The sequence below is a fragment of the Chiloscyllium plagiosum genome, unplaced genomic scaffold (assembly GCF_037043375.1).
Source record: "Chiloscyllium plagiosum isolate Xiang-an unplaced genomic scaffold, Cpla_swu_hap1 HiC_scaffold_34, whole genome shotgun sequence".
In the NCBI taxonomy this organism is placed as follows: Eukaryota; Metazoa; Chordata; class Chondrichthyes; order Orectolobiformes; family Hemiscylliidae; genus Chiloscyllium; species Chiloscyllium plagiosum.
The window spans coordinates 27133987-27152551 of NW_028270172.1; the positions used below are offsets into that span (position 1 = coordinate 27133987).

Here is an 18565-nt window from a genome sequence, read left to right on the forward strand (position 1 = left end):
TGTGAAGAGTTTGAGAATAGGTTTGTTTAGAACCTTCTGGATGCACTGATAGCACTGGGTTTGGTTAACAATTCAAAGTGAAATAATTATCTGCATTCATACTTCCTTTATGGTACAGAGTGCCATCTGAAGAACTAGAAAAGACAGGAGGGGACATAGGAGTCATAGATTCATAGAGATGTACAATGCGGAAACAGAACATCGATCCAACTCGAACTTACAGTGTTTTCATTTGCAGGTGCGATTGGCAAAGGTTGTGGTGATGGTGTAGCTCCCATGTAGAGTCAAACAGGTAAGAAAAACATATTTCTTTCTTCATGTAGACCTGGGAAAACAACTCTCAAAATAATCCTCTGTTGGTGAGATCAGAGTCTTTTCTGTTTATTAAATATTCTAGCATCTTTTGGTTGTGTAGATTATAGAGTGACACTGCTTTTAAAAAATCAGTTGGAGAACTTTTAGAACTCTAAACACTAAATTTCAAACATGCTTGCGCAAACCAGGCATTAAACTTGCCAGTTGCTCATTTATAATTAAGTTGCACAATAACTTAAGTTTATATGAGAAGATAATACCATTAATAATTCAGTTTGTTTGAAGATGACAAAGGTTATCTTATGTTGTAATTTCTGTTTTGAATTCTAAGTACAGGTATTCAGGCTTGACAGTTCAATATGATGTTTGCTTGAGCTGTCTAGATTTAACAAATTCACTGGAGTCATAGTTCCTGAAATTTGGTAGCTTCATCAATGTTTTTTACATAGTTAATTCTTCAGGAAACTATTGTATTATAGCACGGTGTTCTCTGGATTTTGCTTTCATCTGTTTGCCTCAGAGAACCAGTCTGTTCAAATCCAACAGTTTGAGAAAAGTGACTTTCAAGGAATTGCATGAGATATATATCATGGTCGAAATGCTTGAAAAAGTTGCAACATGGTTTAACATGCACATTTAGAATTTAGCTGGCTAACAATTGTGAGGTTACAGTTGGTCACTGATTTAAGCTGATGTTTACACCAGATTTCCTAATGCAAGGCGATCACAACTTTCAGCCAGTTTCCAACAAAAGGGAAAGAGGAGATGAAGGGGAAGTGCTGAAGAAAGGAGATATAATCTCATATGCCAAGATACCATGAATTTATTGAGTAAAGTAAATTTACAAAAAAGTAAGACAATTAAAAATCATCCAGCATGCAACAAACAAGCACTATGCAAATACCAAGCGAACAGATTTACTTTACTCTCTAATTTATAGCCAGCAAAAAATTGTGGATGGCATGGTGGCTCAGTGGTCAGCACTACTGCCTCCCAGCAGCAGCGTCCCAGGTTCGATTCCAGCCGCGGGAGACTGTCTGTGTGGAGTTTGCACGTTCTCCCTGTGTCTGCGTGGGTTTCCTTTGGGCGCTCTGGTTTCCTCCCACAATCCAAAGATGTGCAGGTCAGGTGAATTGGCCATGCTAAATTGCCCATTGTGTTAGGTGCATTAGTCAGAGGGAAATGGGTCTGGGTGGGTTACTCTTCAGAGGGTCGGTGTGGACTGGTTGGGCCGAAGGGCCTGTTTCTACACTAAAGGGAATCTAATCTAATAATGGAATAGCTTACTTGGCGGACTTCCTGATATGTTTCATGCAATCGCTAATTAAGTGAAAAAGATCCATGAGAATATGAATTGCATGTGAAATACTGAAAATTAAAAATAAATTTATTACTTAATAATGAATTTTTAACAATTAATGAATATAGAAAATTAAAGTGCAGGTGAAAATTCACTGTCATAAAATCATATTATTGGTGATAACTATTTAAATTTGACTTCCACTTGCACCCATCCTGAACAATGTTGGATGTGTGGTATCTGTTGCATCCATCATTGCTAATGGAAAAAAATACATGGAATGTGTCATTTGATGTATTTATTTCTTTTGCTTGTGGTCATAACATGTTCACCTAGTCATCAAGCACTTGAGTGGACTTTGATAATCCCCGCTACATTGATGACTGTATTTGTGTGACCTTGTGCTCCCATGAGGAGGTTGAACAGTTCATCAGCTTCACCAACACCTTCCACCCTGACCTTCTTAGACACCTCCGTCGCCTTCCTGGACCTTTCATCTCCATTTCCGGCGACCGGCTCAACATAGACATCTACTTCAAACCTACCGACTCCCACAGCTACCTGGTCTACATCCCCTCCCCCCTCCCACTCCCCCCCCCATCAAAACGCTCTCCCTTACTCCCAATTCCTCCACCTCTGCCGTATCTGCTCCCAGGATGAGCAATTCCATTCCAGAACATCACACATAGCCTCCTATTTCAAGGATCGCAATTTTCACTCCCATGTGGTCAGCAATGACCTCCAGTGCATCTCCTCCACTTCCTGCACCTCCGCCCTTGAATCCCACCCCTCCAACTGCAACAAAGACAGAACCCCCGGTCCTCATCTTCCACCCCACCAATCTCCGGATACAGTGCATCATATTCCACCATTTCCAGCACTTACAGTCAGACCCCACCACCAGACATATATTTCCCTCCTCACCACTATCAGCATTCCACAGAGATCATTCCCTCTGTGACTCCATTGTTAGGTCCATGTTCCCCGCCAACCCACCCTCCACTCCCAGCAGCTTTCCTTGCCGCAACAAGAGATATAAAACCTGTGCCCAGACCTCCTCTCTCACCTCCATAAAAAACCCCAAAGGATCCTTCCACATCCGACAGAAATTTCCCTGCAACATCCAAACTGTGTCTGTTGCTCTTGATGTGGTCTCCTCTACATTGGGGAGACAGGATGCCAACTCATGGAATATGTCAGAGCAAACATGAACCAAATGACTCCATCATCCTGTGGCCAACCACTTCAATTCCCCCTCCCACTCCACCAAGGACATACAAGTCCTCGGCCTCCTCCACCGCCAAATCCTAGGCAACCAACGCCTGGAGGAAGAACACCTCATCTTCCGCCTTGGGACCCTCCAACCCCATGGCATCAATGTCGATTTCACCAGTTTCCTCATCTCTCATAACTCCACCTTATCCCAGATCCAACCCTCCTACTTGGCACAGCTCTCTTGAACTGTCCCACCCATCCATCTTCCTTCCCACCTATCCGATCCACCCTCCGCTCCAACCTATCACCATCACCCCTATCTGCATCTACCTATTGCCTTCCCAGCTACCTTCCCTCCAGTCCCACCGTCCTCCTCCTATTTATCTCTCAGCCCCCTTCCTCACCTCTCATTCCTGAGGAGGGGCTTATGTCTGAAATGTTGATTCTCCTGCTCCTCGGATGCTGCCTGACTTGCTGTGCTTTTCCAGTACCACAAGTTTTGACTTTGATCAGACAAGGTACACATAGATATACACTTGTGATGCCAAAGCATACGAGACTATGGGCCAAATTCTGAAAAAATGGGATTAAAATAGTCAGGTGGTTGTTTTTGACTGGTCATAGAGTCATAGAGATCCACGACATGGAAACAGACCCTTTACTCCAACTCGTCCATGCTGACCAGATATCCTAGGCAGACAAGCAGGAGGCTGGAAGAACACAGCAAGCCAGGCAGCTTCAGGAGGATGACAAGCCAATGCTTCGAGAATCTAATCTGGTCCCATTTACCAGCACTTGGCCAATATCCCTCTAAACGCTTCCTAATTATATACCCATCCAGATGTCATTTAAATGTTTAAACCAGCCTCCACCACTTCCTCTGAAAGCGCTTTCCATACATGTACCACCCTCTGCGTGAAAACATTGCCCCTTAGGTCCCTTTTATATGTTTCCCCTCTCACCCTAAACCTATGTCCTCTAGTTCAGGCAACCCCCACCCCAGAGAAACGACCTTGTCTACTTACCCTATCCATGATCCTCATGACTTTATAAACCTCTGTAATGTCACCCCTCAGCCTCTGACACTCCAGAAAAAACAGCTCAGCCTATTCAGCCTCTCGCTATAGCTCAAATCTTCAAACCCTGGCAACATCCTTGTAAATCTTTCCTGAACCCCTTCAAGTTTCACAACATCCTTCCTATAGGTGGGAGACCAGAATTGCACACAATATTCCAAAAGTGGTCTAACCAATGTCCTGTACAGCCGCAATATGACCTCCCAACTCCTACACTCAATGCTCGAACCAATAAAGAAAAGCATACCAAACGCCTTCTTCACTATCCTATTTACCTGAGACTCCACTTTCAAGGAACTATGAACCTGCACTCCAAGGTTTCTTTGTTCAGCAACACTCCCCAGGGCCTTACCATTAAGTGTACAAATCCTGCTCTGATTTGCATTTTCAAAATGCAGCACCTCACACTTATCTAAATTAAACACTATCTGCCACTTCTCAGCCCAATGCCCCATCTGATCAAGATCCTATTGTACTCTGAGTTCACCTTCTTCACTGTCCACTCACCTCCAATTTTGCTGTCATCTGCAAAGATACGAACTATACCTCTGATGTTCACGTCAAAATCATTTATATAAATCACGAAAAGTAGTGAACCCAGCACCGATCCTTGTGACACACTACTGGTCACAGGCCCCCAGTCTGAAAAACAACCTTCCACCACCACTCTCTGTCTTCTACTTTTGAGCCAGTTCTGTATCCAAATGGCTAGCTCTCCCTGTGTTCTATAAAAGATCTAACCTTGCTGACCAGTCTACCTTGACGAACCTTGTCGAATGCCTTACTAAAGTCCATTTTGATCACGTCCATCGCTCTGCCCTCATCAATCCTCTTTGTTACTTCTTCAAGAAACTCAATCAAGTTCGCGAGACCTGATTTCCCATGCACAAAGCCATGTTGATTATCCCTAATCAGTCCTTGCCTTTCCAAATACACGTAAATCCTATCCGTCAGGTTCTCTCCAACAACTTGCCCACCACTGACGTCAGGCTTACTGGTCTATAGTTCCCTGGTTTTTCCTTTCCGCCTTTCTTAAATAGTGGCACCGCGTTAGCCAAACTCCAGTCTTCTGGCACCTCACCTGTGACTATCAATGATACAAACATCTCAGCAAAGGGCCCAACAATCACTTTCCTAGCTTCCCACAGAATTCAAGGGTACATCTGATCAGGTCCCAGCAACTTATCCACCTTTATGCGTTTTAAGATATCCAACACCTCCTCCACTGTAATATAGACATTTTTCAAGATATTACCAACTATTTCCCCAAATTCTATATCTTCCATGTCATTCTCAACAGTAAAAGCTGATGCAAAATATTTGTTTAGTATCTCCCCCATCTGAGGTTCCACACATAAGCTGCCTTGTTGATCTTTAAGGGGCTCTGTTCTCTCCCCAGTTACCCTTTTGTCTGAAATATATTTGTAGAATCCCTTTGGATTCTCCTTAACCCTATTTGTCAAAGCTCTGTCATGTTCCCTTCTGCTGCCTTTATACTCTTATAAGGATTCACTCGAACTCTGCTGTCTATACCTTACATATGCTTCCTTCTTTTTCTTAACCAAAACCTCAATTTCTCAAGTCATCCAGTACTCCCTACATCTACAACTCTTGCTTTGCACCCTAACAGTCTCTGGACTCTCATTATCTCATTTCTGAAGGCTTCCCATTTTCCAGCCATCCCTTTACCTGCAAACATCTGCCCCCAATCAACTTTTGAAAGTTCTTGCCTAATACCGTCAATATTGGCCTTCCTTCAGTTTAGAACTTCAACTTTTAGATCTGGTCTATCCTTTTCCATAACTATTTTAAGACAATAGAATTATGGTCACTGGCCCCAAAGTCCTCCCCCACTGACACCTCAGTCACTTGCCCTGCCTTATTTCCCAAGAGTAGGTCCAGGTTTAGAAAAAAGAACAATACAGCACAGAACAGGCCCTTTGGCCCTCGATGTTGCGCCGACCTGTGAACTAATCTAAGCCCATCCCCCTACACTAACACATCACCATCCATGTGCTTATCCAAGGATTGTTTAAATCTCCCTAATGTGGCTGAGTTAACAACCATGGCAGGTTGGGCATTCCATGCCCTTACCACTCTCTGAGTAAAGAACATGCCTCTGACATCTGTCTTAAATCTATCACCCCTCAATTTGCAGCTATGCCCCCTCATACAAGCTGACATTATCGTCCTAGGAAAAAGACTTTCACTGTCTACTCTATCTAATCCTCTGATCATCTTCTATGTCTCTATCAAATCCCCTCTTAGCCTTCTTCTGTCCAATGAGAACAGACCCAAGGCTCTCAACCTTTCCTCATAAGAGCTTCCCAACAGACCAGGCAACATTGTGGTAAATCTCCTCTGTACCTTTTCCAATGCTTCCACATCCTTCCTGTAATGGGGTGACCAGAACTGTACACAATATTCCAAGTGCGGCCACACTAGCACTTTGTATAGTTGCAGCAGATCATTATGGGTCCAGAACTCAATCCCTCTACCAAAAAAACTATCACACCATATGCCTTCTTAGCAGCACTATCAACCTGGGTGGCAACTTTCAGGGTCATACGTACATGGACTTCAAGATCCCTCTGCACATCCACACTAGCAAGAATCTTTCCATTGACTCAGTATTCTGCCTTCCTGTTATTCTCCCCAAAGTGAATCACCTCTCATTCATCTGCATTGAACTCCATTTGCCACCTCTCAGCTCAATTCTGCAGTTTATCCAAGACCCCCTGCAACCTGCAAAATTCTTCCACACTGTCTAGTACTCCACCAACTTTAGTGTCATCTGAAAACTTACTATCCCATCCACCTATATCTGCGTCTAAGTCATTTATAAAAATGATGAACAGCAGTGGTCCCAAAGTAGATCCTTGTGGCACACCACTAGTAACCGGACTCCAGGCTGAATATCTTCCATCAACCACAACTCAATGCCTTCTTATAGAAAGCCAGTTTCTAATCGAAACTGCTAAATCACTCTCAATCTCATGCCTCCGCATTTTTTCCAACAGCCTACCAAGTGGATTCTTATCAAAGGCTTTACTGAAGTCCATGTACACCACGTCAACTACCCTACCCTCATCCACATGTCTAGTCACCTTCTCAAAAACCTCAATGTGTTTTGTGAGACATGACCTGCCCTAGACAATACCATATTGACTATCTCCAGTCAACTTGTTGCTTGCTAGATGATTATAAATACTATCTCTTATAATCCTTTCCAAAACTTTTCCTACAACAGGCGTAAGACTCACTGGTCTATAATTACCTGGGTCATCTCTACTGCCCTTCTTGAACAAGGGCACAACATTTGCGATCTTCCAGTCCTCTGGTACCAAATCTGTAGACAATGAGGACTCAAAGATCAATGCCAAAGGCTCCAACACTTCCTCCCTAGCTTCTCAGAGAATCCTTGATTAAATCCTACTTTCACTCCTTCTAGAATTGATAACACTGCTTCCTTACTAACCTCAATCCTTTCTAGTCTAAACTCTTGTATTTCATCCTTCTCCGTTACAATATTCTCCTTTTCTTGAGTGTAAGCCGATGAGAAATGTTCGTTTAGCACTTCTCTAATCTCCACAGGGTCCACAAACAACTTCCCACTTCTGTCTTTGAGTAGCCCTATTCCCATCCAAGTTATCCTTTTATTCCTCACATACCTATAGAAAGCTTTAGGGTTCTCATTTATTCTACCTGCTAAAGACTGCTCATGTCCTCTCCTTGCTCTTCTTAATTCTGTCTTTAAATCCTTCCCACCTAATCCTAACTCTACATCGCCTCATCTTAAACATCTCATCTCATCGCCACATAAGTCTCCTTCTTCCGCTTAACAAGAGATGCAATTTCTGTAGTAAACCATGGTTCCCTATCTTATCACTTCCACCCTGCCTGACAGGGACACACCTGTCAAGGACACGCAATAACTGTTCCTTACGCCAGCTCCACATTTTGATTGTTCCCATCCCCTGCATTTTGCTACCCCTTTCTATGCATCCTAAGTCTTGCCTAATCGCATTATAATTGCCCTTGCCCCATCGAAAACTCTTGCTCTATGGCATGTACCTATCCCTTTCTATCACTAAACTAAACATAACTGAATTATAGTAACTCTCTCCAAAGTGCTCACCTACCACTAAATCAAACACCTGGCCTGGTTCATTACCAAGCACCAGATCCAGTGTAGCTTCCCCTCTTGTTGGCCCTTCGACATACTGTGTCAGGAAACCCTCCTGCACACATTGGACAAAAGCTGATCCATCCGACTTACTCGAGTTCCAGTCAATGTTGGGGAAGTTAAAATCCCTCATAATGACCACCCTGTTCCTTTCATTCCTGCCCAGAATTGTTTTGCCAATCCTCTTTTCCACATCCCTGGATTTACACCTTCTTTGGTAGATATATCCACATACTGACTCAGAAAATTTTCTTGTACGCACTTAACTGTTTCCTCTCCACCTAAACCCTTAACACTATGGCAGTCCCAGTCTACGTTTGGAAAATTAAAATCCCCTACTATAACCACCGTATTATTCTTACAGATAACCAATCTTACAGATCTCTTGACAAATTTGTTTCTCAATTTCCAGCTGACTATTGGTGGGGATGGGGGGATGGGGTGGTCTCTATTACAATCCCAGTAAGGTGATCATCCCTTTCTTAATTCTCAGTTCCACCCAAATAACTTCTTTGTATGTATTCCCAGGAATATCCTCCCTAAGTAAATTGTAATGCTATCACTTAACAAAAACACTATTTCCCCTCCTCTCTTGATCCCCTTTCTATCCTTCCTATAGCATTTGTATCCTGGAACATTAAGCTTCCAGTCCTGTACATCTCTGAGTTGCATTTCTGTAATTGTTATGATGTCCTAGTCCCATGTTCCTAACTATGCCCTGAGCTCACCTGCCTTCCCTGTTCAATCTCTTGCACTGAAATAAATGCAGTTCAATATATCAGTCATACCTTGTTCTCTGCTTTGTTTCTGCCTGCCCTGACTGTTTGACTTCCTCCTTTTCCTAACTGTACCAGACTCAGATTGATCTCTTTCCTGTATTTTCCTGGGTCTATTTCCTCACTATTTTCCTGGGTCCCAACCCCCTACCATACTAGTTTAAATCCTCCCAAGCAACTTTGGCAAGTCTCCCTGCCAGTATATTAGTCCCCTTCCAATTCAGATGCAATCCATCCTTCTTGTACAGGTCACTTTTATCCCAGAAGAGATTCCAATGATCCAAAACTGTGAACCCTTGTCCTCTGCATCAGTTCCTCAGACATGCATTAATCTGCTCAATCCTCCTATTCCTCCCCTCACTAGCTCATAGCACCATGAATAATCAAGATATTACAACCCTCGAGGACATCCTTTTAAAATTCATGCCTAACTCCTTTTATTCGCCCTTTAGAGTCTTATCCTTTTCCCTTCCTATATCATTAGTTCCAATGAACTCCTGCTGGTTCCCGTCCCCTTTGAAAACAATCTGCACCCTCTCTGAGATATTCTTGATCCTGGCACCAGGGAGGCAACACACCATTTTGATTTTTTGCTGCTGGCCACAGAAATGTCTGTCTTTGCCTCTGAGTAGAGAGATCCTTATGACAATCGACTGCTTGGAACCTGACATGACCCTCATTACACTTGAGCCTATCTTGGTGCTAGTAACTTGGCTGTCAGTCCTACATTCCCTTGAGAGTCCATCACCACCTAGATTTTAAAAAACAGCATACTTGCTTGAGATGGGGATAGCCCCAGGACACTCCTGCACTACCTGCCTCCCTCTCCTACCTTTCCTGGAGCTAACCCATCTCCCTTCCTACAACCAATATCCATCACACCCCCAGCTCCTATAAATTCCTTATTGCTTCTAACTGCCACTCCAACCAACCTGTGCGTTCTGATAGGATTCGCAACCAAACACACTTCTTGCAGAGATGATTATCAGTAACATGGAAACTTGCCCTAAACTCCCACATCTGACAGGAAGAGCACATCACTTTACTCAAGGCCATCTTTGCTCCTTCACAATCTACAGACCCAGAAAATAGCACCGTCTTATTGCTCTAAAAGAAAGAAAGAACCCACCCTACTCACTATTGTAGATTTACAGCAAGATTACATGTGAAAACTATGCACTTACCTGTTCCTGTGCTGTGAGCTCTCCTACACAGGTTCCTCCAAGGTCATCTGTGAATTTCGCTGTATATTAATTTTTCCTGGATGCACTCCGAAGTCCAGAGATATTTGAACTCAAACAGGAAAGGCAGTAACTGTGCAGATTCACTGCTGTGTCAGATAGCAGTACACATTTTTTTTTGCTGACCATGTGGTCACTGCCTTTGTCTGTCTTCCTCTTTTTTAAAGCACCGTTCATAGAATCCCCACAGTGTGGAAACAGGCCATTTGGCCCAACAAGTCCACACTGACCCTAGAAGAGTAACCCACTCAGACCCATTCCCCTACCCTATTACTCTACACTTACCCCAGACTAAAGCACCTAACCTACACATCCCTGAACATTACAGGCAACTTAGCCTGGCCAATTCACCTAACCTGCACATCTTTGGATTGATTGGCTGTTGTTTTGATCTTTTTGTCCCCCAAAGTTCCAAAGCAATGCAACAGCATATAAAACAGTAATTGCTGCACTTGGACTTCAAGGAAATCATCTCCAACATCTAAAATACCTCAAAAAAGAAGCAGCTCTGACAGCCACAATTTTTTTCCCATCGTCTATCTCGGATTACCCAGGTGCAGAAGGGCTTTTTTCCTGTGCTGTAGATCTCTATGACAATGACTGTTCTCATCCCATTGTGCACCTTTGTCCATCCAGGTTGCACTGCTTTCTTGGTGCAGTCGCAGAAGATATTCAAGGGTCTGGAAATACAAGGGCCCAAATTTAATTTTCAGTAGTGGTATAAAATGCACAATATTGAATTACACACCCATTGTTGACCTGATTATTTGAAGTCAATGCACGAAGAATATAATTGGTAACTTATCTAAAATTGTCCATGTCACATTCTCATCAAAATTGAAAATTTCCCTCAACAAGTGAAATAACACGACTTTCAAAATATGCAGGATTGTACTGAACAATGTTGATTTTTTATTGTCATGCTTCGCTGCTGCCCGATTCAAAAGCTTCACCAATTTTAGTTCCAACATCCATTTATTGTATTTGTTTTACGGATTATTTTTTCCGCTCCTTGCTCACTGAATCCCAATCGGGGTCTCTCTGCCTCTTCCACATACACTCAGACACTGACATACCTCCAGTTCTGTGGACCCCTGAAGCATGTCCAAACAGAACAGGACACTTTCTCAGCCTCAACTGCCTGCATGATTAGCAAAATAAATGGCCACCTCCCAATCAGCAGATCAACAATCCTGCTGGCACATTTTGTGGTGGTGAGTGATTCCAATAGCCTCTTCCTCTTTGGCTCAAGTGCAAGGAAAATTTTAGCAAACAGGAAATTTTAGATCTAAAATTGAAAATGATCCCCTATTGAGTTACTGTCATGATTCAGTTAAAAAAAAATCACACAACACCAGATTATAGTCCAACAGGTTTATTTGGAAGCACTAGCTTTTGGAGTGCTGCTCCTTCATCAGATGGTTGTGGCCTTCATCAGGTACTCCAGAACCACCTGATGAAGGAGCAGTGCTCTGAAAGCTAGTGCTTCCAAATAAACCTGTTGGACTATAACCTGGTGTTGTGTGATTTTTAACTTTGTCCACCCTAGTCCAACATCGGCTCCTCCAAATCATGTCATGATTCAGCAATTTAGATTTTTTTTAGATTAGATTACATTACAGTGTGGAAACAGGCCCTTCGGCCCAACAAGTCCACACCGACCCGCCGAAGCGAAACCCACCCATACCCCTACATTTACCCCTTACCTAACACTACTGGCAATTTAGCATGGCCAATTCACCTGACCCTGCACATCTTTGGACTGTGGGAGGAAACCGGAGCACCCGGAGGAAACCGATAAAATATGTTTGATCATAGTAAACCAAACAACTTAAGAAGCACAGCTGAAATGTTTTGAAAATAATTTTCAAATTATCTTAATCCTTTTGGACTATGGTTAGGTCAACTTAACGATGGACTGTATTGGAGCACACAGAAATGAACCATTTGTCTGTTAGATTATATGCTCCACATAGTACTCTTTTTACTCCATTTACCACTGTTGTGTACAGAAGGTCCCAGCAGTGCTCTCTTCAAGTCCACAATGCTAACTATATTTTATTCTCACTTTTCAGATACCAGCAGCCAGGGCAAGCTCACAGCTTCACTAGACTGTAGCTTTGCCCAAGGTACAGAGTGCCTTTGAACTGTGCTCACATTTCTTTGCAACATGTCAACTCTGCTGCATACTGAAACCAAAAGGGATTCAACTCCCTTACTGGACAACTGATGCGTAACCGTATGCAATGTATCATGAAGTTCAGTGCTTGGCAGCAGACGTAATGCATTCATTTTCCAGTGGTTTGCTTTGTCAGCCTCATTTGTGCCATCTCAGCAAAGCAAAGAATGGACATTGGTTAGCGAAGGCTATCTGCTGACTGTATGACTGATACACAGCCCACTCAAACAGTAGGCGTGCAACAAAAGCTGCGCTTGCCACTTGAAATGTTATAGAGCATAACGCTGACACACTGAAACAAGGCTTGCTCTGCCTGGGCTGCTCTGGAGGAGATTCTCAGTCCTCAGCAAAGTGGGTGAAAACGGCTTTGATGGTCTGTTGGAATCCCACCCTCATGAGGGACAACCCTTACTGCCAGCTGTATGGCAAGAAGGTGAAGAGCCTTTGCATAAGTAGAGGAGGAATAGGAAGCAGAGGAAGCAGCCTAGATATTCTGATCTGCTTCTTTTTTAGGAATGTGAAATCTGTTTGTTCACAGTCCCCCTTTATCCTCTGACACTGCTCATGGCAACATTCAGATTGCCAAAATTCAAATATAAAAGTTGGAATAAAATAAATACTCCACACCAAATTTACATCGGGTCTGGAAGGTCAGTGCTGAGGCTGCAACATCTTAGTATGAGTGGTAGCAATCAGAGCTCACAAAACCAGAGATTGCCTGAAAAACTCAGCAGGTGTGTCAGCATCCGTGGAGAGAAAGCAAATTAATGCTTTGAATCCAGTGACCCTTCTTCAGAATGGAATTATAGAATCCCTACAGTGTGGAAGCAAGCCATTAGGCCTATCAAGTTCACACCATCCCCCCCCAAAGAGCATCTCACCCCCAACCCTACATTTCCTGTGGCTAATCCACTTAGCCTGCACGTTATGGGCAACTTAGCATGGTAAATCCACTTAACCTGCACATCTTTGGACTGTGGGAGGAAACAGGAGCACCCACAGGAAACCCAAACAGAAACAGGGAGAATGTACAAACTCCCCACAGACAGTCACCCAAGGCTGGAATTGAACTCAGCTCCCTGGTGCTGTGAGATGACAGTGCTAACCACTGAGCCACCGTGCTGCCCCTCCAAAGGCACTGATTGTAGCTAGGAAAAGGTTGGTATATATGCTACAGAAGAAGTGGGGAAGGGGAAGGAGTAACATATTGGTGGAGGTGGAGCCCAGAGAGAGACAAAAATAGTTGGGCAGACAAAGGAATTGGGTAATGGTCAGCCTGGGAGAATGAAAACCAGCTAATGGGGATCAAAAGTGGCCGACAATAGCTTGCTGTGGCTGCAACCCATGTGATGACATGGCCTTGTCTGTGGGACCTGGTGTGTAGCCATCAGAGCTTGCTGACTGATGGCAACAGTGAAGTGACTGTTTTGGAAGGGTGAAGGCTGCCATCCTGAGAGAGGACAACAGATTTATGCATCATGGAGTCACACTCAGAGGGCGCGCCTCATCAATCCTGCTGTTCTGTTGGGAAATTGCTGGATGCTATGGCATCCTATAAATCCTATTGGACACTGATATCAACAGCCATGAAAGCAAGATTATGGGCGACTGCTGCTTTGCTTGGTGCACATGCACGAATGGACAATCACCACTTCAATCATGGAAAAGATAGGCCCATAGGCCTGGTGCCAAACCCAGTGTCGGGTTTGTGTTGTGCTCATTGATATTGAGTGCAGGATCTCTGGCAGAATTCCTAGTGCACCAAACAGACTGCTCTATTTAGCCATTAGTGTTCCTCTGGATGCTGACCCATTTCGCATTCCTTCTGAGTTTCCTGCAACAGATTCCATCTGCACAAACACTCTCCAGTGAGGTGACACCTGTATTCCTCACTGTTTTCTTAAGAAGATGAATGCCACTTAGCACCTAGTAATTCACGTCCCATTTAAGAGATGTAAAGTAATGGTGTGCAAGAAAAGACACTACCCCATAAAAGCTGACAGGCTCAGAGACAAATACCCTCCTGATTCGGTAAAGTGTGGCATATAATTACACATGCCTGCCACCCCAACCCCGTCAACACCCATTGCTTGAAACTTCCACTAGACTTGACTGAGTACCCACCTATCTGATGACTCCATTATAAGTCCCACCTCCATCCACCTATTACACTCTCAGCTACCTTCTCCCCAGCCCCACCCCCCTCCCATTTATCTCTCCATCCCTGAGGCTCCAAGCCACATTCCTGATGAAAGGCTCCATCCCGAAACATCGATTTTCCTGCTCCTCAGATGCTGCCTGACTTGCTGTGCTTTTCCAGTAACACACTCTCAACTCTGATCTCCAGCATCTGCAGACCTTGCTGTCTCCACTGTCTCTCTGTCCTCCATTATGGCCATTCCAGACCATTTCTGATGGCACAGCTGGGACTGAAGTGTTACTGTCCTTCCCACTGACCGATAGTTCTTGGTCAAAGGATGTGTGCCATCAAATGACAGGCAGTTATGGCAACAATCACATTAGGGGATCCTGGAAATGGAAGCAGCAAAATAGGGGATACCATTTCTCAGGGCAACGCTTTGACTAATCACCTCCCATTTAAGAGATGTAAAGTAATGTTGTGCAAGGAAAGACACTACCCCATAAAAGCTGACAGGCTCAGGGACAAATACCTGGTTTAAAATTTAGACAAAACCAGGTAGTTAACTGTCAGTCATTAACAGGTATGTTCTCCATGTTAATACCTTCACCAATCAGAATCCACTTGCCAACCAATTGTCACTCTCTACCCATTCAGTGCAAATATTGCCTTTTTCTCATTAATCAGTATTCCTGCAAATTGTCCTGATCAGTGCAGGATGAAAAATTTCAACAAAAATGTGACTTTATCCAGCAATAATTGAGTTCTGTCATATCAGATCACTATTTTCGATATTGTAATAATTAATCATTTAAATAAAATTCTCATCTCCGGATCAAATCTATCACAAATTATTTTAAACTTTTGGCCTCAGGTTACTGACACTCCTGACAGGGGAAATGTTGGTCTTATTGATTGTAAGGTATTCACAAGGTTAATGTTAGCAGGGCTGATTTTGATATTCTGCAAATTTCACTGCTGGCTGGTTTTACTACGTTGGTTTTGGGAGCAGGGTTGCTGAACACCATGCTTTGGCATGAGTAGTTTGAGGGGACAGTAGGGGAAACTGTGTGATCTTTGTGATTACCTCTCATGTCTTTCCCATGGTGTGCAACTTGAAACATTGTCCATGGGAAGAGTGTGGGAGCAAGCTCATTCAAAACAGTGCCCCAAAGAAAGGTCACAGCTTAAATTTCTGGCAAAAGTAGTGTTTTTAATGACAATTTGTCATATTCAGCTTTTAAGTTTTCTTGTCAGATCTTTCCTTCAAAATTTTCAATTGTTGCTACCACACAGAATCATAGATTCATAAAGATCCAGAAGGAGGGTGTTTGACTCATTATCTTTGGACAAACTCTCTGAATTCACTGAGTACTTCAGGGAGGTGATGGTGTTATGGTATTATAAGATCCAGAGAGCCAAGAAGTAGTGATCCAGGAACAAAGAGTGTGGCACTGGAAAAGCACAGCAGGTCAGGCAGCATCTGAGGAGCAGGAGAGTCGATGTTTCGGGCATAAGCCCTTCATCAGGAATGAGGTCCGGGTGGAAAGTGTTCATGAAGTTGATGAACTACTCAACCTCTTTATGGGAGCACGAGGCGGCGCCGATACAATCATTAAGGTAGTGGAGAAATGGCCAGGGACCTGGGTTTGAATCCCGCCGTGCAGAGAGTGGAACTTGTATTCAATAAAAATCTGCAGTTAAGAAGCTAATGGTGACCATGAGTCCATTGTCAATTGTTGGGAAAAGCCCATCTTGTCCTTCAAGGAAGGAAACTGCCATCCTTACCTGGTCTGGCCTATATGTCTCTCCAGACCCACAGCAGTGTGGTTGAGTTTTAACTGCTCTCTGGGTAATTAGGGGTGTGCCATAAATGCTGGCCTAGCCAGTGATGCTCTTATCCAGTGCATTAATAAAAAAAACATTCTCCTGCCAATGGACCATATGGACCTTTTGAAATGGGACATCTGAGTTGTTTTATTTTATTTCTTGGAGTTTGGCCATAATGGTAGCAATTTCCTAATCCTACCTGCTTGAGGCATCAAGAGCCTCTGAGCAGCCTCAAATTACAGTCTGGAGTGGAGTCATGTGTAGCTTAGACTGGGTATGCGTGGTAGGTCTCTCCTCTAAATTATACTAAAGATCCATTTGGGTTTTATGAAAATATGAAAATTTCATGCATTGAGGAATAAGAGGAACTTTATTGGGTGACAGAGGACTAATTTGAAACTTTACTTACATCTGGAAGGGATATGGGTGATACACTTGTCAAGATGTTCTCTAAATAATAATAACCGGAGTTTATTTTTGTGGTTACATTTTATGTGGTCAGTTGGAAGTATTCTTGGACTTCTCCTTTATTGGTCTCTTAGAGTTCTTTCAAGATTTGCTGTAGCCTGCAGTTGGGGTGGGGGGTGGGAAGCAGAGGGAGGTCAGCAGAAGTTAATTTCCTGCTTTTCTAAATTTTCAAGAACTAAAATGTTCCAGTTGTCATGGACTTCGTGCAGTTCAGAGGACAGAATGGGATCCACATTGATGACTCATCAGCTTTATAAATGGGATTAACATAAACCATATTTCCACCGTTCCCCTTTAGCTTGGTATCAAAATCTCCTGTCGGACAAGTGGAGTGATTCGATTTTCCACTGCAATGATGAAAATAAATCTGGAAATTTCTTCGCAAACTGTTGTGCTGACTCCTTGAAACACTGTTAAATTTGGGATGTTTTACCTCACGTAATGGAGGTATCAGAGACATTTGCTCAAACATTGACAGGGATATTCCATGTAAGTTACGATTTGACATAATTTATGCCATTTATGCCTTAATAACATTGGATAGAAGTAATCACTTACAAGGGTGATCATAGAACTTAGACATAACATAGAACAGATGTAAACCCTTTTTCCAAGAAAATAAAGGCTGAAAGTTGGCCTAATAAAGACCTTTAAAATTATGAAGATCTCTATTTCATTGTCCTCCTTTAAGATCCTCCTTAGAACCTACTTCTTAGGTCAAACTTTTTCTTATTTGCCCTAAAACCCGAAGAACTGTTTAACATCACATTATCCATTCTGGAAAACAGGAGCTAATAGTCAGGAGCAAATGACTGCAGATGCTGCAATCTGAACTGAAAACAAAATATGCTGGAGATCACAACGGGTCAGGCAGCATCCACGGAGAGAGAACAAGCTAATGTTTCCAGTCTAGATGACTCTTCATCAAAGTTCTGATGAAGAGTCACCTAGACTCACAATGTTAGCTTACTTTCTCTGCATGATCACTGCCTGACCCGCTGTGATCTCCAGCATTTTTTGTTTTCAGAGCTAATATTCATGCAGTTATCATCAACTCATGCAGCATCAGGAACCAATGCTTCATTTTTGACACAACCATAACGTTCTCTGGCTTTAACCTCCTTCAAGGGCAGCAGAATTCAATTGTCCTTGCACAGGGCATGGATGCCTTGGCTACCTCCTTTGTAAGTATAAGTTGAGGGATGACTGAAGTGCATTGAGGCCATGATTCACAAACCCATGGAACACATCATGTAAATTTGCCCACATAGATCTAGAAGCACATCAGTCTTCCAACTGGCCACCAAATAAATATCCAAACTAAACAAATGATTACAAAAACAGAAATTGCTGGAGATACTCAGCAGGTCTGGCAGCATCTCTGGGGAGAAAGCAGAGTCAATGTTTTGAGTTCTGTGACGCACCAGTTCTGAAATATTACCTGTACTTTCTATCCACAGCTGCTGCCAGATCTACTGAATTTCTCCAGCAATTTCAGATTGCCAGCATTCTTTGTTTTCTTTTAGACAATCTATCATAGAAGCTAACAGTGTGGAAGCAGACCATTCAGCCCATCAAGTCTGTACTGATCCTTCAAAGACCATCCAACCCACACCCACCCTATCCCTGTAACCCTGCATTTCCCACAGCTGATCTACTTAACCTGCACATCTTTGCATTGTGGGAAGAAACCAAAGCTCCGGGAGGAAACACACACAGACAAACAGCCCCCAGACAATTACCCAAGGCTGGAATCGAACCCAGGTCCCTGATGCTGTCAGGCAGCAGTGCTGACCACTGAACCACCATGCCATCTGCTATAATCTGTTATCCATTATA

General features: G+C 43.2%; 1 protein-coding gene across 1 annotated transcript in view; it reads left to right on the forward strand.

Moving 5' to 3' along the window:
• Positions 1 to 251: 251 nt before the first annotated feature.
• The window catches only part of LOC122564270 (collagen alpha-6(VI) chain-like), a 141809-nt gene continuing 123495 nt past the window's right edge, over positions 252 to 18565 (forward strand). Inside the window, exon 1 of the mRNA XM_087978571.1 lies at positions 252 to 292. The gene's annotated coding sequence lies outside the window, so the exon portion shown is untranslated. The remainder of the gene's footprint in view (positions 293 to 18565) is intronic.